We start from the raw sequence: 21400 nt of genomic DNA on the forward strand, positions 1-21400 counted from the left end.
GAGTTTTCGGAGACGCCGAGGGGCTGGAATTTTGTCCCGCAGGACTTCTAGTTACTGTTAAGAGATAATGGTTATCCCCTTAAAGCAACCTCCTCCACCACCGTCACATACAAACATCATTCATGAACCGTTATTTTTTTTCACCAATACCGTCATTTAGCGAAGCCTCGGATATTTTCCGTTCTCCCTTCTGATTAGACTTCAGAGGTGATGATTCCCTAGTTATACTTTCCCCTAAAACAATAGAACAACTAGCACCACTAAACTCGCGATGTTATGTGATTATTATTATTATTATTATTATTATTATTATTATTATTATTATTATTATTATTATTATTATTATTATTATTATTATTATTATTATTATTATTATTATTGCCGGGATGGGTTGCTCGGATGGTTGAGGCGCTGGCCTTCTGATCCCAACTTGGCTGGTTCAATCCTGGCCCAATCCAGCGGTATTTGGACGTGCTTAAATATGTCAGCCTCGTGTCGGTAGATTTATTAATAATACGACATACATTTCAATATTTTCCAGCATGAAGACACTAGTTTCTTGTACGCAGAGCGTATTCGTTCAACTTACGCTTGCATACTACCTGAAACTGTAGTGCAAGATATAATTGGTCCTTGCACATTACTCATGAATACGTACTGAAGCTGCTATGAAGTGATGTGTACAGCTGCGGAGCAGTGCCTTTGTAACGGTGAAATTTGATACATCGGAGTGTCTTAAATAAATCATCATACTCGTCTGAAGCTAAAACAAGAGTAAATTTAGGAGGTCTTCCATAAACAGTATTACTAAAACATCACACACGACTTTCGTTACTAGTACCACGCTTTATCGCGTCTTTTGTTATGTGCTTCGTAGGTCTTGCGAAGTTCTTTGCTTTAGAGTTATCGATTCTCGAAATGATTTTATGCGAGATTCAATAGGACATGGCCATAATTTGTTAATTACTCGTACTACTGGTCCAGTGTTCATGTTGTTTTGTTTTTGTGAAGGATTTCCTTTCAATGTAATGAGTAGTACGGTGTATAAAAATATGTGATACGATATCTCTCTGAAATCTGGATCACTAAGTTGTCGAAGGTCCAATTCATAATTTTTCTGAACAATTCGAGCCATATGAATTGGTCGATGTGCTTGGGGAGCAATTTAGGGTTAATTACTCCCATCCTTCTCGCATGGCGTTAAGCTTTGACCAGTAGACCTCCACTTGGTTGGTGCAGGCACCAGTAGTCGGATCGATGAAATTTCTGTCGTGGTTTACGGTTTTGTGTATGGAAGAACTCTCCCCAAGTACACAGTTTTGCTTAACTCCACTTACCGAGTAGATAACCACCCTCTGTTAACTATGATCAGAAAAGGGGAGAGTTACCATCAAATGAGGAAGGTACCAGAAATGACAGCGAATGGCCAAGGAAGGCGTGAATGTGAAAGGCGTCTTGCCCCTTGGAAACCTAATGCCATCGGGATCGGAATAGCAAATGTGTTGACCAAGGAGCGCCCAATAGCGGAAAGAAAGTACTGTAAGAACTCTGGCAAAAGTAAGTCGAAGCAATGCTAAATTCTGCTAGGTCCTCGATGGTCGTCTGTCACACACACAAGTTAATTAAGAATACTCGACGAATCCGTCCACCATTTAGCCACCTCGTCCGACAGGCAGAGATACCGTGTATGTATTGTATGCGCCAGGCTGAATGACTCTGACGTTAGAGCAAACTTGGCGTGTTCGATCGCGAACACATTACTATCGGTAAAATTTGATATTTTTATGTGTCTTATAAAATAGAAGATCATAATGGTTTGAAGGTAAAATAATATTACATTTAGTGTATCTTCCGTAAATATTACTATTGAATATGTATTCGGGACTATGCACATACACATACATTGCTTTCTTCACTGGCACTGCCATTTAACATATCGTCTTTCGTTACTTGTTGAAATCTACGGCTGGTGCAGTATTGTGTGTATGAAGTTAGCATCAAATGATAGTGATCTTCTCTTTAAGGCACACAGAAGTATAAAATTTTACCACACACACATATTATACAAATTACATAAATGTCCAATGCTCTACACTTGTGTCAGTAGCAGTAATGTTCGGTTTCCTGTAAATCATTCAACTTCAGTTTACGGCAGAACGTATTTTATGACTATTTGGATGGTCATGGCAGACGTTTACGTAACAACATACGGTTATAAATTAGAAACAAGTATAACACGTGAACCATACATGAGCTCTGTATTCAGGTCGTAGAGTACGCTACATGGCGTTATATGGTTCTTTTTCACTTGGTATGAATTGTATAGCCAAGATAAACCAAATGAAATACATGAATAATGATAATAATAGTTCACAGTACACTGCTAGTGTCTTCATTTCTGTGCGAAATATGCGTGTTTTAGAAGACATTGTCCTTATAAACGACGTCCTATTTCTCCACTAGTATTCGACTATTGATATACTTCTTTGAAACGACGGAGTTCTCGAGGTAATTCCAAATAATTCTAAATTTTTATCCTTTTCGTTGATTTACTGACTTTAATTTTGAAGAGAAATTCTTTAATATTTTTACATTTTTTCCATGGTTACTAAGTACTTATAAGTTTGTTACCAGTATTGATCATTGTTGTTCAACATCAAGTATAATAATGAGAGTTGGTGGTTGTAGGCATGCATTGACTTTTATTCACACATACTGCAAGTGGTAGCACTGTGGGAGGTCAGTGATCATTCGTCAATCACTATTTCGTATCGTAAACCTGAATAAGTCACTGGTGGGTAGAGGCCCAGTTCTACTTCTAAAGTTGTCATGCCGCATTTAAGCCATCAAACTCACCGCCTAATTGCAAATTTCATGATGGACGGGAAGAACAGCTTTTTGTGAAACCTTGGAAATGATTTTGCCCATTTTGCAAATCATATGCATGCCGAACCTGCAAAGGGAAGGAAATTTGAAGCTTAAATTAATATCTTGCAAACTCATAAGTATTACAACCATATTTTGCAATGTAAAGTTGGTGTATATATTTTCAAACATTTTTCAGTTGCTAAGCATATATCTTTAGCATTATTTGTTGCAGAAATTTTGACTGTGTTAGTACTTACCGTTTACAGAAATGAACTATCCCAAGTTAGAATACAAAATCCTGTTTCACTGACGAGCGTTGACGCAACTGAAAATAGCTTTAACTGAAATAATTGCCAATGTATAAGAAACGCAATTCAAAGTAAAATAGACTACATTACATTTAAACCGTAAATAGTGTTGGTTAAAGAATCATCTGCCACCTCTGCACTCACTGACCGTTCCGAACTAACGTGGTGCTTGTTTTTCGGGTTGCATATCATGTGGTCCAAGGTTTGCCCATAGGCCCACATGTTTTAGGGGAAAATATTAGAGAACCATCCACTTTTAACCCAAAGCAGAAATGAAAAATTATGAATTATTTTCATCCCTATTAACATCGCTGAAACAACAGTATTCTCTTTATGTAAAACCCGATGGTTTTCCTTTGGCCATGTTCCAACCATCCTTTCCTTTACACGAAATTACCCATCCATCATTTCAGGTGCATGTGCATTTGATGCGCTGATTTAATTAAAGGGGAGAAGTCCAAACTAAGGGATCTTAAAGTGGTAATATCAAAGCAAGCAGGGAATAAACAATTCCAGCCGGGAACACTCTAATTACCACCCCTGAGAACAGCTGCCAGTGACGTCCCTTGCTCTCTCTCTTTTATTCTGTTGCCAGAAAACTTATCTCCAAGATGTTCCCTTCTCCTCGGTACAGCAGGCTTAATACGACATCATCTAGTTGAAAACAGGGAACAGCTCTCCAGTTATCCGGTTGTAAAGCATAAGCAACGAGCCGAATTAGTTTGGCTTAAAGGGAATTCTATACTTTCTTGTTTTCTTTGAATTCAACATCTTATTGATGCACAACCACACGATTCCAGAACAGAAAAGAATAAAGTAAATCTGATACAAAGTTTCAACATTATAACAAATAATGGAATGAATTTCCCGTTGTATATAGTCCTAGATGGGCAATGGTCCTTTCGATCGCATAATTTATATCAGTTTCAATGTTCGCCATTTTGCCTCTTGATCATTTACTGTATATTCCTATCGTAATGATTAGAGACTGGGCGTTAGGCACTGAAACTCGGAGAGGGGCACCTAAATATCTTGAAAATAAGAACTATTATAGACACTATGGGCACAGAAATAGTTTTAACACAATTTGCAGAATATTTAAAACACGTAAGTTCCGGTACCAAATTATTTAACAAATGTATTTACTTTCAATTAAATAATGCCAGCTTTTTGAAATAACTGCCTGGCGGGCTGAGTGGCTCAGATGGTTGAGGTGCTGGGCTTTTGAAACCAACTTGGCAGGTTCTATCCTGTCTCTGTCCGGTGGTATTTGAAGGTGCTCAAATACGTCAGCCTCGTGTTGTTAGATTAACTGGCACGTAAATGAACTCCTGCGGGACAAAATTCAGACACCGCGGCGTCTTCAAAAACCGTCAAAATTAGTTAGTGGGACTTAAAATCTATATTATTATTATTATTATTATTAGTAGTAGTAGTAGTAGTAGTAGTAGTAGTAGTAGTACCGAGCTTGATAGCTGCAGTCGCTTAAGTGCGGCCAGTATCGAGTATCCGGGAGATAGTGGGTTCGAACCCCACTGCCGGCAGCCCCGAAGATGGTTTTCCGTGGTTTCCCATTTTCACACCAGGCAAATGTTGGGGCTGTACCTTAACTAAGGCCACGGCCGCTTCCTTCCCACTCCTAGTCCTTTCCTATCCCACGTCGCCATAAGACCTATCTGTGTCGGTGCGACGTAAAGCAATAGCAAAATGTAGTAGTAGTAGTAGTAGTAGTAGTAGTAGTAGTAGTAGTAAAATTAAGAGGGAACTACTGAACATTGTTAGACCACTTGGAGAAATGCCAGCTTTCCAGGGATAAAGAAAGCGAAATGAAAGCATTCAGAATTCTTTTGGAATATCATCAATGGAATTTCCGAGGTATATTGCCGGTTTTTATTGCGAATTTTTTGCCCCTCCGTATTCCATATCCGAGCAGGAAGGGCATACTCGCCATATCATGTTCAGGAAAATGAAGCTCCACAGCGATCGTTCTCACTGGTTCGTGATTGCCATAAACGGTACTGTCGCTGCTGTTGGTTCATCAGTTGTACCGTCGCTATATGCAAAAGATTTTACTGTGCATTATAATTCACAATGTATTGTAGTCACAGAGCAACAATTACAGCAAGCTATTAGGAGAGTGGAAAAGTGAGCTCTATTGTTTATTTCTACCGGAAGCGCACTCTTCACCTCCATCCTGAGCTTTATTTAGGGGATGTCGCAGTTCCTAAAGTTGACACCGATTCCTTGGGCATTTGTAAGTTTCTTAGTGGCACTACATGGGGGCAAACCACACGGTGTTCCTACGATTTTATAGGGCACATATTTTATCCGCATTAGACTACGCCAGTGCAGCACGTGGATCAGCAAGGCAAAGTGTCCTTGTGTAACTGAATAGCATCCACCACAGCGGAGTTAGGTTGGCAACTGGAGCATTCGGTACAAGCGCCAATGCCAGCTTGCTCTCTGAATCTGGTTTGCCGGCTTTACACCTCAGGTGCCAACAAATGTTATTATCCTATGTTGCAAATTTGCGACATATGCCACTTCACCCAAGCTATCCCTGCGTATTCGACAACGCAAACCGTCGGCGTTACGCTGCTTATCCAAAATGAATGCAGCCAGTTGGTATACTCTTGGGTAGCATTTACAGATCGTTTGATATACCTTGTGTTCCTTGTCTTGTTCGACGACCAAGTAAGGTACTTCCGTGGTTAATACGACGACCTGAAATAATCCTGGATCTGTACACCGGCCCAAAAGAGAACACGGACCCCTCCATTTTTCGGAGTCTCTTCCCGCCCGCTGTTGGAAAATATCCAGATTCAGTAGTAATTTACACGGGTGGTTCGAGGGCAGGAGCGAAAGTAGGCTGTGCGTTCGTTGTCGATAACAACAGGTGTCTTTTTCTTCTACCGGAAACTTGTAGTATATACACAGCAGAGCTCTATGCTATATTTGAATCTCTGCGGTACGCGCTGTCCAATGAATGCCGGCACTCTCTGTTATGTACCGACACCTTGAGCTCGTTACAATATATTGATACATGCTTCCCTCGGCACTCTCTGGTGCGGCGGATATAAAATCTGCTGGCCCGGTGTTGGAGTGCTAGCACCGATAGAGTGGCAGGCTAACCATCTTTCAAATACGCTGAGAACGATAAAAGGAACTACGAAGGTCTGGAAGACTTCCCTTCGGGTTTCTCGGAGAAAAGTAGTAGTATTATGTCATCTTCGGAAGACTTCCCTTCGGATTTCTCGGAGAAAAGTAGTAATATTATGTCATCTTCGAAAGACTTCCCTTCGGGTTTCTCGGAGAAAAGTAGTAGTAATATGTCATCTTCGGAAGACTTCCCTTCGGATTTCTCGGAGAAAAGTAGTAGTATTATGTCATCTTCGAAAGACTTCCCTTCGGGTTTCTCGGAGAAAAGTAGTAGTATTATGTCATCTTCGAAAGACTTCCCTTCGGGTTTCTCGGAGAAAAGTAGTAGTATTATGTCATCTTCGGAAGACTTCCCTTCGGATTTCTCGGAGGAAAGTAGTAGTATTATGTCATCTTCGAAAGACTTCCCTTCGGATTTCTCGGAGAAAACTAGTAGTATTATGTCATCTTCGAAAGACTTCCCTTCGGGTTTCTCGGAGAAGAGTAGTAGTATTATGTCATCTTCGGAAGACTTCCCTTCGGGTTTCTCGGAGAAAAGTAGTAGTATTATGTCATCTTCGGAAGACTTCTCTTAGTGTTTCTCGGAGAAAAGTAGTAGTATTATGTCATCTTCGGAAGACTTCCCTTCGGGTTTCTCGGAGAAAAGTAGTACTATTATGTCATCTTCGGAAGACTTCCCTTCGGGTTTCTCGGAGAAAAGTAGTAGTATTATGTCATCTTCGGAAGACTTCCCTTCGGGTTTCTCGGAGAAAAGTAGTAGTATTATGTCATTTTCGGGAGACTTCCCTTCGGGTTTCTCGGAGAAAAGTAGTAGTATTATGTCATCTTCGGAAGACTTTCCTTCGGGTTTCTCGGAGAAAAGTAGTAGTATTATGTCATCTTTGCATCGGTCAATGAATAGCAACGTACTCCTACTTACTGAATGAGCGGGTTCCCCGCTGTGTACTTGGGGACGCTCATCTTACCGTGGTACTCATCCTTATGGAGTGCGTGGATCTGTCCGATTTGCGCCGTAGTCTAAAAGTTCTGAGTACTGTCTTCCTCATTCTATAAGATGAGCAGGCAACATACGTCGTCATCCATTTTATGATGGATAATGGCCTGTTTCATCGTGTCTAAAAGTGTATTTTCTGAAAATCCACAGCCTGTTTCCAGTCATTCGACCGGGTCAGGAATGGAAAGAATGAAGCCCCATCTAGCGGCGAGGATAGGAATTGTGCCGGCTGCCAAGGCCTGTCGCACTCCTCTGGGGCAATGATTAATGGATGACATGTGAAACGAAATCATATTGGAGAGTGTCGCTGGAATGAAAGATGACAGGGAAAACCGGAGTATCCGGAGAAAACTTGTCCCGCCTCCGCTTGTCCAGCACAAATATCACATGGAGTGACCGGGATTTGAACCATGGAATCTAGCGGTGAGAGGCCGGCGCGCTGTCGTTTGAGCCCCGGGGGACTTACACGTGTATTTTTCTAATTGTTTTTATTTTTTATTTTATTGTTAACTAAGATTTATTCTATTGACTCTATTTTAGTTCGTCTTTGTGTATATTAATTTGGTTTTTTACACTTAATTTGAATGATATACCTGATATAACATCAAAGGCAATGCCTTATCCTATTTCAATCTATTATTGTATAATTTTATAAGGCAATAAAGCATTGCAAATTAGATCCACTGATTATTTTAACTTCATATTCATTTTTCATAATCATTTTTTAAAATTCTTGTCAGTGGATAAAGGCAGACCCTGAGATGAGGGTGGGTGGCATCTGCCGTGCGTAGGTAACTGCGTGTTATTGTGGTAGAGGATAGTGTTATGTGTGGTGTATGAGTTGCAGGAATGTTGGGGACAGCACAAACACCCAGCCCCCGGGCCATTGGAATTAACCAATGAAGGTTAAAATCCCCGACCCGGCCGGGAATCGAACCCGGGACCCTCTGAACCGAAGGCCAGTACGCTGACCATTCAGCCAACGAGTCGGACCTTAAAGCAAATAATCACCTTCACCACCTCAGATGTTCTAATTGACCGATCTTGATAGCTGCAGTCGCTTAAGTGCGGCCAGTACCCAGTATTCGGGAGATACTGGGTTCGAGCCCCACTGTCGGCAACCCTGAAGACGGTTTTCCGCGGTATCCCATTTTCACACCAGGCAAATGCTGGGTTCTACTAAGGTAGAAGGCCACGGCCGCTTCCATTCCACCGAGCTAGATAGCTGCAGTCGCTTAAGTGCGGCCAGTATCCAGTATTCGGGAGATAGTAAATTCGAACCCCACTGTTGGCAGCCCTGAAAATGGTTTTCCGTGGTTTCCCATTTTCACACCAGGCGAATGCTGGGGCTGTACCTTAATTAAGGCCACGGCCGCTTCCTTCCCACTCCTAGTCCTTTCCTGTCCCATCGTCGCCGTAAGACCTATCTGTGTCGGTGCGACGTAAAACAACTAGCAAAAAAAAAAAATTGCTTCCATTCCACTCTTAGCCCTTTCCCATCACATCGTCGCCTTAAGACCTATCTGTGTCGGTGCGACGTAAAGCCAATATGTAGAATAATAAAAGTTCTAACTACATTGTACGAATCCATAGTGAGATGGGATTTGCTATCTTACTGCAATAACACGCCACGCCCTGTTTACATAACAGAGGCTCTACTGCCATCCAGATGTTTGGGAGGTGCCATTGTCAGCTGAAAAGTAAGAGTGCCCGAATTTGAAGTGTGTGCATAAGTTTGTCTGTGTGGAGTGTAGTGTTTACAAGTTATGCCTGGTCGTGCTGACCGAGGAAGGCAGTGGAAGGAGAGAGGAAGCTGTTTTCGTTGAACGAAGCCACTCATGCACTTCAGGAGCTTCAAGAAGGCTACTAGCAGAGGTGCGCTGCCAGAATGTTAGGGCTTGTTCAAAACACGAATTGGTATCTATGGAAACGTTTTCAGGAGACTTAAATTGTTACCATGCGCCCTGCCACGGGCCAACAAAGAAAACATTCCCATGGGCAAGATCGTTTTGTGCGTTTATAAGCCCTCCGAAATCGCCAAGTTACAGCCCGAGCACTACAAATGGACCCGTAGCAGGATTTTGGAGTGCGAGGTAGTGGCAGTAAAAATCAAGCTCCGAGAGGTTAATTTAAGATCACGTCTACCCGTGCAAGTAACTGCACTGGGCAGACGACATTGTGGCAGCAGACTGCAGTTTACTAGAGATCATCTTCACTGGCAGCTAAGACAGATAATGTCCGGTTTTATTCTCGGATGAAGCCCGTCTCAATGTATGTCTTCCAGGTGGTCGTATGCGAGTCTGGACAAGACGTGGGGAGAGATTTAATAATAATAATAATAATAATAATAATAATAATAATAATAATAATAATAATAATAATAATAATAATGTTATTTGCTTTACGTCCCACTAACTACTTTTACGGTCTTCGGAGACGCCGAGGTGCTGGAATTTAGTCCCGCAGGAGTTCTTTTACATGCCAGTAAATCTACTGATACGAGGCTGTCGTATTTGAGCACCTTCAAATACCACCGGACTGAGCCAGGATCGAACCTGCCACGTTGGGGTTAGAAGGCCATCGCCTTAACCATCTGAGCCACTCAGTCCGGCAGGGAGATATTTAATCCGACAGCTGTGCTATCTATCGTTGCTTGTGGAGGTGGATCTGTTATGGTGTTGGAAGGCGTAAATCTTGACACGAAAACTGATCTGATAATTTACCTTTACTGCTCGACAGTACATTGACGAGATCTTAGTGCTACATGTGATTCCTCACTTGAGGGAACTTGTAGAAAACCCATGATGATGTTAGAGTGTATGGTGCCAACATCTTGCAAGAGTACTACGTACGAGTTCAGTGGACATCCAGAAATTACGATTTTAATTTGAATGAAAAAGTATGAGTTCTAGTGGAACAACGGATACAAGAGAGAAATCCGCCCCCCAAAACACTAAAAGACCTAGAAAATACCCTTTTGGGAAAGAACGGACCCTTGCTTCAAATAAACGCTGCCACGTCAGAAGCATGAGAAGGCATTGTGAAGTTGAGGGGTGCCAAATATCCTTATTAAGACGCTTCACCTAGCCATTTTGGTGTAAGACCAGAGACCACTTTGTATATGGCACGTTGCTCAATGACATCGTATGCTGAGTATCCAAAGAAGGCTTTTCGTTTAAATGATTACTTGTTGCAGAGGAGAAAATTTCTTTTCATTGCGTGTCTGTTTTCATTCCAATTTGCTTACTCATCATGTAAGTATTAACATATAAAAAAGGACTACATTTCTTTTTTTCAGCATTGTATTAAAGAAAATATAACTTAATCGTACATGGTATGTTCCATAATGCGGGGAAGTAGAAAGATGCGAAAGGTTTTGTGTGCGTGCGCGCGCGCGTGTGTGTGGATATTTTTCTTTGACAGTCTTCATAAGTTGCCATCACAGTATTGTAGGAAATGCACTACACTGTCATTCAGAGGATAATAAGATTACCTGTGTCACATTTCCTTCGACAAGGTGTTTTAGGAGCTTGATCTGATGTTGTTAACTCGTAAGAAATTGCAAGCTGCAGTACGAAAGGTGTCATTTTGTGAAATATATCGGGCAGTGGTATATTTCAGCAACGAACGTGTTTCGAGAAGCAAAACAGAACAAGATTACTGCCGAAAAACTTGTATATTGTATAGTACATATAATAGCCTTCAGACGGTTAAAGTGGCACTATGAGTCCAAGCAAAGGTCACGTATTACAAAACTAAGGAAGCTGTACTGAGTAGAGATGAGAAGAGTGCAAGAATGAGGAATGTGGCCTGCAAGCACGAACTTCCTGTTCTGCCCAGACAGATCGGCTCTTATCTGCTTTTATCTGCTACACGAAAACATTGACTCACACTTTACAGTTCGCTGGATTACAACTGACAAGAGCGGAGAGCTGCCAGTAGAAGATAATATAAAGTCGCCAGGGTAGTAGCGGAGTTGCTATGGTAACCATTGCATCACTGGCTCTGCTGGTGAAAACCCCTTCGCCCCGTGCCTCACCGGGCATGTGCATTCTTCTGATCTCCCTACAGTACACAACTTCGCATTGTATAACATAACCAACCACTATGCCGTGTGGTACTACTTTGACGAAACCTGGGCTGAATTGTTCGCTTCAAGTTTTGTATCATGTGTAGCGAATGAATTGTCCAAGAAACTACATGACACTCCTCTTCATATTTTTTGTACTCCTATGGTTCCAATTACCAAAACAGGAATGCAACAACGGCGAATGTCCACCTGTAATTGTCTGTCACATCAGGAGAGATGGTTAGGTTATGTGAACCTGTCTTCGGGTTACTGAATACCGGTGGTGATGGTGATTGTTCTTTCAAGAGGAGGTAAAACTAGGTAACCATCCTCTATATAACACTAATGAAAGAGAAAAAAATGGAAGGGATCCGAAACTTCGGAAAAGGAAGATATCGAACAAAGAAAGACAAGGGCCGCGAAGAGTGTGAAAATGAAAGACTTCCTAGGCCTCGAATGCTGTAATATCGCCGGGGTCGGAAAAGAACAAGAGGTGATCAAGCTAGGTCGGATAGGATAGATAAAAGTGAGGAGCCTGGCATGAGTAAGTAGAAGCAATGCCAGGACTCAGCTAAGGGCCCCGTGATCGCCAACCGACGCTCCCAAGTTAGGAGACCCTGCGGCCCCGTTTAGTCGCCTATTACGACAGGCCGAGGATACCTTGGGTGTTATTCTATTCAATCACTACTGGTCTGCATTTAGGGCAGTCGCCCGGGTTGCAGATTCCCTAGCTGTTGTCCTCCTAGCCTTTTCTTAAATGATTGCAAAGAAATTGGAAATTTATTGAACATCTCCCTAGGTAAGTTATTCCAATCCAAAACTCCCCTTCCTAAAAACGAATATTTGCCCCAATTTGTCCTCTTGAATTCCAACTTTATCTTCATATTGTTATCTCTCCTACTTTAAAGACACCACTCAAAATTCAAGAGGAAAAATTGGGGCAAATATTTATTTATAAGACAGGGAGTTAGGGATTGGAATAACTTACTAAAGGAGATATTCAATAAATTTCCAATTTCTTTGAAATCATTTAAGAAAAGGCTAGGAAAACAACAGATAGGGAATCTGCCACCTGGGCGACTGCCCTAAATGCAGATCGGTATTGATTGATTGATTGATTGATTGATTGATTGATTGATTGATTGATTGATTGATTGATTGATTGATTGATTGATTGATTGATTGATTGATTGATTGATTGATTGATTGATTGATTGATTGATTGATTGATTGATTGATTGATTGATTGATTGATTGATTGATTGATTGATTGATTGATTGATTGATTGATTGATTGAGTCGTCTACTGATATCATTCCACGCCATCTCTCCGCTGACAGCTCGGAACATACAACTTAGTCGAGCAGCTCGTCTTCTTTCTCCCAGTTCTTCCCAGCCCAAACTTTGGAACATTTTTGTAACGCTACTCTTTTGTCGGGAATCACCCAGAACCAATCGAGCTACTTTTCTTTGGATCTTTTCCAGTTCTTGAATCAAGTAATCCTGGTGAGGGTCTCATACACTGGAACCATACTGTAGTTGGGGTCTTGCCAGACACTTATATGCCCTTTCCCTTACAACCTTACTACAACCCCTGTATACCCTCATAACCACGTGCAGAGATTTATACTCTTTATTTACAATCCCATTTGTTTGATTACCTCAGTGAAGATCTTCCCTTATATTAACTCCTAGGTACTTACAATGATTCCCATAACGAACTTTTAGCCCATTAACACAGTAATTAAAACTGAGAGGACTTTTCCTATTTGTGAAACTCACAACCTGACTTTTAACCCCGTTTATCAACATACCACCGTTGCCCACTCTCCATCTCACAATATTATCGAGGTCATTTTGCAGTTGCTCACAATCTTGTAACTTATTTATTACTCCATAGAGAATTATATCATCCGCAAAAATCCGGATCTCTGATTCCATTTCTTTACTGATATCATTTGTATATATAAGAAATTATAAAAGTGCAATAATATTTCTTTGAGGAATTACCCTCTTAATTATTACAGGGTCAGATTAAGCTTCGCCTACTCTAATTCTCTGAGATCTATTTTCTAGAAATATAGCAACCCATTCAGTGACTCTTTTGTCAAGTCCAATTGCACTCATATTCGCCAGTAGTCCTCCATGATCCACCCTATCAAATGCCTTAGATAGGTCAATCGCGATACAGTCCATTTGACCTTCTGAATCCAAGATATTTGCTATATCTTGCTGGAATCCTACAAGTTGAGCTTCAGTGGAATAACCTTTCCTAAACCCGAACTGCCTTCTATCGAACTAGTTATTAATTTCGCAAACATGTCTAATATAATCAGAAAGATTGCTTTCTCAAAGCTTACGTACAATGCATGTCAGATTGACTGGCCTGTAATTTTCAGCTTTATGTCTACCACCCTTTCCTCTATATACAGGGGCTACTCTAATCTAGCCACAGTTGCATTACTGAAAACCATCCTGACAATGTCATAAAATCCAAATGCGACTTCAGTGAATTATTCAGTGGCCTTCCAAACGTATGTGAGATTGCGGGCTCGTCCTTTTCCCCCCCTAGATTTTCCATATTTCTCTTGTCTGAATTGTGGTAAATAAACATATTTTATAGTTACTGTTTATTATGATCATGCTGTGCCCAACGTTCATCTTTATTTTATACGTAAAAGAAAAATATTAACTTTAGTACAATATATCTCCTTACTTACTTACTTTACGTGTCCAGGAGTCACATTAAATTCTTCCTCTTCAGAACTCTGCGGCTCTTATCCATCGGTCTGTGGCAAGCATAAGATCTTCCTTATATAAAGTATGTACAGAAAAATTAATACATAGCGCTTTTTAAGGAAGTATTATCTAGCTAATTCCAAATTTTCATTAATATGTCAATTATATTTCATAAACAAAATAAATTAAAAATTTCTAAAAATATTTTTAAAAATTCTTCTTGGAAAACCTATTAATTGTATTAAATTTTTTTGTGATATACCTACTTTTATTTAGGTGACATTCCCACAAACTTTCATGAAAATCCATGCATTAGGTAAAATATATGTTTATCTCCTGACTTTCCCCTTAATTCACAACTCTGTTTTGAAACTTTGGTGATGCTAAAAGCCAATTTTAAGTGAATGTTGCTGTTGTTGAACTTTTCGCTTAACAAACTTTGGGCCAGTTGATTTATCCTTGAATCCCTAGATGGCAGTACGGGCTGCACATTTCTTTCAAAACACAAGCGATCGCTCTTGCCGTGTTATTTAGAGAGATCGGCTCTGAAATACGCAGGGCCTCTGTATGTACATAAAGACTGTATTTCTCATCCTTTGTTAAATCATCAGAACAGGGCGTAAGGTTTATGCAACTTCTACTTCTCAATTGGGATGTTGAGTGCTTAGCCAAAGACTTCCTTTCAATGTGAAGCTGGTCTTCAAAACTTCAAGTACGTCCCAAAAATGAACTCCCGTACAAAGTTGGAAAGTCTGTACCTCGTAAACGATCGACCGTACGGTATATGCTCATAGGGACTTTGTGTTGTTTTGCTGTGTGCTCTTCATCCCTCTATTATTTTCCACATGTTTTTGAGCAGCCTGTACGGTATACTTTAATATTATTATAAACTTCATATTTGTTCTCTGATGTATTAATTTGTTACATAAATTCCTTCATCAATAATGCACCAGGAGTACACCTTTTCCTGCTATTTAAACTGCGCGCCTTCTCTACGTCCATCTATGCCAACGGACTTGAACTTGTAAACTCCCAAACAATTTCGCCTTCTACAGTTATATGGTTCTACGATCGATTTATTAGCTCACTCTCCCAGACTAAAAACTACCTACTTCATAGAGTTTTTATTTTAGGAGTTTGTAAACCTTTTGTTTTTTAATGTACTGAAGTTGTCAACACTTCAGCTGGTTCCTCCTCGACTGTAATCTACCTGTCACAGGCTTGTAAGTAGGTTATCTAGCCTATCAAAACCGGGGTGTGTGTACAGGAATCCAGCCAATCTGCAAAGTATTCTGGCAGCTTCCCCTTACGGAACGATAAAAGTAGGGCACTTTAGGGCCGTCTTGTTTGAATTGCTCCAGTGCTTGCGAGTGCTACTTGACGGAAGCCTAGGAGGCAGGGGTGCGGTCTGCTTGAAGAACACCCAGCGATACGAGTTAACGGCAGAATTCACCTAAACATGTGATCGCGCCTGCGGGTATTTTGAGGGGAAGGTTTCAGCCGTTTTCTTTTAATGTAATTTTGTAAACTGGTGGTTTAAACGTAGGATGTTCGGCGAAGTCTGAGGACTCTGTTTCTATTTCCTACTGGGAAATATTTAATGTAAGGGAACAAAGAGTAGTGACCCTCGGTCGTTTCCCATTCAGCCTTGCATTGGGTGACTAAAGTTTTTAACCTCAAAATTTTGTAAATCTTGTCCCGGATTTAAATGTTCCTCCTTTACTCAGCCCTTACAGTATAGGATTAGCCTCTGTATCGTTGGGCCATAAGTCCATTTAGGCTTTTAGTAATTTCTATAATGAGTGGAGTTGTTTAGCTTCCTTCCCTCTTGTTTGTGGCCGGCTATGTGCAACCTTTTCTGTTTACTATTTAGGCCATGTAGTATGGGTACTTATGCCCCTGTTTATTCGCTATTAATTTTAGGGTAACTGTTTCTTGGTTTTGGTTCCCTTTGCGAACAGTGATTCATCTTATTGTGGAGTAATTGGTAAGCCCGCCATGGGGCAACTGTGTACGAACACTTTAAAGTGGGTTCACCCGATGGGTTGCCTAGTGTAATTTAAGTGTATCAAAGGAAACTGATTGCCTCTGCTAATTTCGGCCAGTATCCAGTATTCGGGTGATTGTGGGTTCGAGCCCCACTATCGGCAGCCCTGAAGATGGTTTTCCGTGGTTTCCCATTTTCACACCAGGAAAATGCTGGGGGTGTACCTAATTAAGGCCACGGCCGCTTCCTTCCAACTTCTAGCTCCTTCCTGTCCCATCGTCGCCATAAGACCTGTCTGTGTCGGTGCGACGTAAAGCAACTTGCAACAAAAATAAAAAATGATTGGCTCTGCGAGGCTAGACTATGGTATTTTGGAGCTCAGTCTACTGCCGAATCCACCTGCTAGGAACATATTTTCTCTTGTAAAGTATTGTACCTGTCAGGAGCAATTATGTTCTTCTGTAGGTAAATTAACCACCTTGTAATTATCGCAAGTTTCTGTACCTGATGTTCGGACTTAATAACCTTTTCTATTGTTCGTTATTTATTCAGATTTTCTATCTCACAATTTCAAAAAAAAATAATAAAAAAAGAAGTAAATTTCTTATGTTAAATGCTGCTCGAAGTAATTCCTCGTTCAGCCATTCAATTCAGGCGCTTCCTATTCCTCTGTGATCCACGGAAACTCCATAACAAGTAATATAATTCGTCCACTTCTGTGGTGTAGTGGTTAGTGTGATTAGCTGTCACCCCGTGAGGCCCGAATTCGATTCTCGACTTTGACACAAAATTTGAAAAGTGGTACAAGTCCACTCATCCTCGGGAGGTCAACTGAATAGAGGGGGGGTTCGATCCCTCCTCAGCCATTCTCTAAGTGGATTTCCGTAGTTTGATACTTCCCTTCCAGGTAAATGTCGAGATGGTACCTAACTTAAGGCAAAGGCCACTTCGTTGTCTATCCCTCCCAATCTTCCCATGCCCCCTCAACGTCTCTGTTCAGCATAGCAGGTGAGTCCGCCTGTACTGGTCCACCACTCCAGTTGTATCCCCCGACCCAAAGACTCACGCTCCAGGACAATGCTCTTGAGGCGGTAGAGGTGGGATCCCCCGCTGAGTCCAAGGGAAAACCAATGCTGGACGGTAAGCAGATTAAGAAAGAAAATAATAACGTAGTTCACATTATAGATACTGCACTTCAGTGACGCACCGAAGCCGAAACGAGAGCTCTTTGAACGTCTCACGCTGTAAAAATGGCGAGAGCCGGCTCCCAAGGATTAACTAAACCTGCCGGTTACCGTACTAGAGGATGTCAATGATCCACGGACGATTATAAACCAAATTGTTACACTTGTACAGGTGTTACCTTCATTTTACTTCAATGAACTTCCAAAATCACGCTATGAATGTTTCTAATAGCTACGGTAGTGATTAACTTTTCAGTAATTGAGCAATGGTTTTGATGTTTCTTTCTTTCTTTCTTTCTTTCTTAATCTGTTTACCCTCCAGGGTTGGTTTTTCCCTCGGACTCAGCGAGGGATCCCACCTCTACCGCTTCAAGGGCAGTGTCCTGGAGCGTTAGACATTGGGTCGGGGGATACAACTGGGGAGAATGACCAGTACCTCGCCCAGGCGGCCTCACCTGTTATGCTGAACAGGGGCCTTGTGAGGGGATGGGAAGATTGGAAGGGACAGACGAGAAAGAGGGAAGGAAGCGGCCGAGGCCTTAAGTTAGGTACCAACCCGGCATTTGCCTGGGGGAGAAGTGGGAAACCACGGAAAACTACTTCCAGGATGGATGAGGTGGGAATCGAATCCACCTCTACTCAGTTGACCTCCCGAGGCTGAGTGGACCGCGTTCCAGCCCTCGTACCACTTTTCAAATTTCGTGGCAGAGCAGGGAATCGAACCCGGGCTTCCTGGAGTGGCAGCTAATCACACTAACCACTACACCACAGAAGTGGACGAATTATATTACTTGTTGGAAAAGAAGCAACCTGACATGTAGCCTAGGTCGATTAATGCTGTCTGATAAAATGTCATCCAGACTGAGTGGTTCATACGGTAGAGCGCTGGTTTTCTGAGCCCAACTTGGCGGGTTCGATCCTGGCTCAGTCCAGTAGTATTTGAAGATGCTCAAAATTATTATTATTTATAACTAGCAAATGTACCTGTGCTTCGCTACGGTATTCTACCTTGAATATGGATTTCTACGTAAAATACCGTACACGCAGTGAGTATGATTATATTACATTGCATGTCTCTTTGCGCCACCCGAGAAACAAAACGGGGAGGATCCCATACGTTGTTTCCGATGTAAGATGCGCGTTGGGGATGTTTTGATGATAACGGTAGGCCACATATCCTACTGCCATTCACAGTCGAGTTCGGGAGTTTCTACTATAACGCAGGCTCACTTGCCAACTGCAATTCGCAATAGAGATGAAGAGTTTTCATTACAATGACAGGCCCCTTTTCCTAACGCCAGTCACAATCGAGTTGGAAGCGATTTGATAATAAACGAGAAATGCAGCGCTATCTAACGTATAAAGAATCAAGATACGATAATAAGTCATAGGACCAAAGTTGAAGATCACTCCAAATTGAGCAGTGATTGTGTAATCTGCTTTCTGAAATGACTCACCATTTAGAAAGCAGATACCCTGAAACGGAGGTCTGCACCGTTATTGAAATTGCCTCAATATTACGATATATTTCGGGGTCTAAAAGTTATATATTTGATCAACTTGGAATTTTCCCTCAAATGAAAGTGTGTCCGGGTTTCGGGATTAGCGCTCGCATACATACGGAGAAACTGAGGGAGAAAACAATACAGTCAAGAGAGTCGACATTAACTGAAAATAGGATAATAACTGAGGACAGCCGGATGGGAAAGATATGTAAATACAAAGTGAATGTATTGGAAAATGAAATGTCCCTCACTATATTGTGATGGTAAGAGTTACGGATTTAAGAAAGCGATACCAGGGGATAAATTTAGGCGCAGGGATTTTTATGTAAACTGATAAGATGATGACTTATGGTGTTATTACTTAAGCCTGAAGAGGAAAGGCAGAGGCAGGAAATTAGTGCGGAAAACAGAATTAGAAGAGAAATGCAGAAAAAATATAGCAGATAACAGAAAACACATTACGGTGTGAAATAATGAGCTACACTCCGCGGTACTGTTCAAATATTAACAGCATCCTTTAGTGCTATTCGAAGCCGATTGTAACCTCCAATGGTATTTCGAAAATATCACGCAGAATGGCAGCTTGACGTCTCTCTCTCCTTCTACCCATGGAACAACCACGAGGTTACAGGAATTATGACGAAAGTGGCATTACGTCACTTCGTTGCTGGCAAGCATCCAGAGACGTTGCCACGGTAACCAGTAGGGCGTTGTCGGTCTGTCTGTCACTCAGTGGAGAGCATGAAGCTCCATAAAATAGTAATAATCTCCGTCATTTGAAGAGTAAATTAAATTTTGTACATACCAAAAGTTGTTTAAAATGAAGGGACGTTTCACATATAGTCCGCGGATTTTTACAGAAAATCAATAGTACAAGAGAAAATTGAAGAAAACTGTTCTGGTTTCCTGTAAATCCCCAGTCTATTAAGTGATTTTTAAATCATATGCATATCTAAACTTTCCCCTAGATGAGTATACTCTAGAAGTGACGTTTTGGTCGAGATCTATCCAGCTTTTTCGCCATGATGGTGGAACAGACGGTCAAACAGACAGACACGAAATCTATAAACCACTGACACGGTCTTCAGGTGGCCTAAAACGGATAAATATCTAAAAATTTGTCAAAACGAACGAAATTACAGACAGAGAACCCTCTTCAACTTCATTAATATTGTACCAGGAACGCACGGTACATGCCGTATTGATTAAGAGCGATGTCGTATAATCATCACACGCGCGCCGAGAACTCCAAGTTCGACATGTTTACATCTACCAGGACGAGGGAACATGTGTGCAACTAGTTGTGAATGACGTAGATGTAGGAGCGAGGTAGACTAACCCGCACAAATCATTAACTTGCCTCGTGACATGGATACACCTGGAACCATGAATGACATATTCGAGAACTTTCGATTTAGATATTTAGAAAACTTCTTTAATAATGGCTTGGGAGATACGCTATTCTGTAGCCAATTACAAGAAGGTCTCCATTATCAAATCTCAAGAAAATACACCGAGGGATTTTCGAGTAAATCCACTTTAAAATAATCGCATTATCTGATGACGTGTAGGCCTTGAACATATAAAAGGCGAGGCTACCCAGCAATAGACAAGCATTCTTTGACAAGGGCTGCGCATGGCCAGACTCTCTGTTATTCTGTCCGTCAACAGTAGAGTCAAGTGACAACATAGTACTTATCAACTCTGTGTAATTCTCAAACTACGTAGCTTAATGTTTCTTCGGTCAGAAACCAAGTGAAGTGTTTAACGTATTCCATTGCTATGCAAGTGTTAGAACATTATTTCAGTAACTCTGATATTTAAAAGTGTTAAAACTACTGTATTTCGTCGTGATAATGCAAGTGTTTTCCTATTTCTTGCAATTCAACACATACGTGCTCCTTAACTGGTGATAAATATTGAGTACCATAAACTGTGCCAACCGCACTGTTATAAGTGAGCGACGTAATCTGATAATCCATTCTAATGTTAGTCTTAACTGGATTCGAAATGATTCCTGCTCATTCTTGTACATAATTACTTCTAACTATTCTTCAGTGACTTTATTATTTTACGAGACTCGCTGTGCTAACTTAGAGTGACTGACAAGTTATTATTTATTTCATCGCTGTTAGCAGTGTCTTACGGATGAACTCTTAAATAGCTATTTTTATGCCAAGTGCGACAATATTATTGTTCCTTGCGGAAAGTAACCACAGACAGTGCACGACAAGTAAACGGAATTTAGTTTCATCATTTGCAGTGGTACATAACAACGAACTATGTTTCATAATTTCGTTTCTTAAATCAATGCCATTCGCATTTTCAACTTTTGAAGTAACATTCAATAATTTCTATCTGCAAGTGTCAAGTGAAGTTTTGGTGTACTTCAGAGTACGTGTTGTGCGCCTACATCAATTAAAGTCAGGTTTTGGTGTCAAGTGATTGTAAACCTGTCGGGGAAATGTACGACTGTGGGCATTCGTATAAAGTTAAGTCACGAGTGATTACCCTGTATCAAGATCGCAGCAGACCTTCGAGAAATTCGATACCTTCAGGAACGAGGTACGGGTTCGATTCCGTTCTG

Source organism: Anabrus simplex, chromosome 1 (genome assembly GCF_040414725.1).
Source record: "Anabrus simplex isolate iqAnaSimp1 chromosome 1, ASM4041472v1, whole genome shotgun sequence".
Lineage (NCBI taxonomy): Eukaryota > Metazoa > Arthropoda > Insecta > Orthoptera > Tettigoniidae > Anabrus > Anabrus simplex.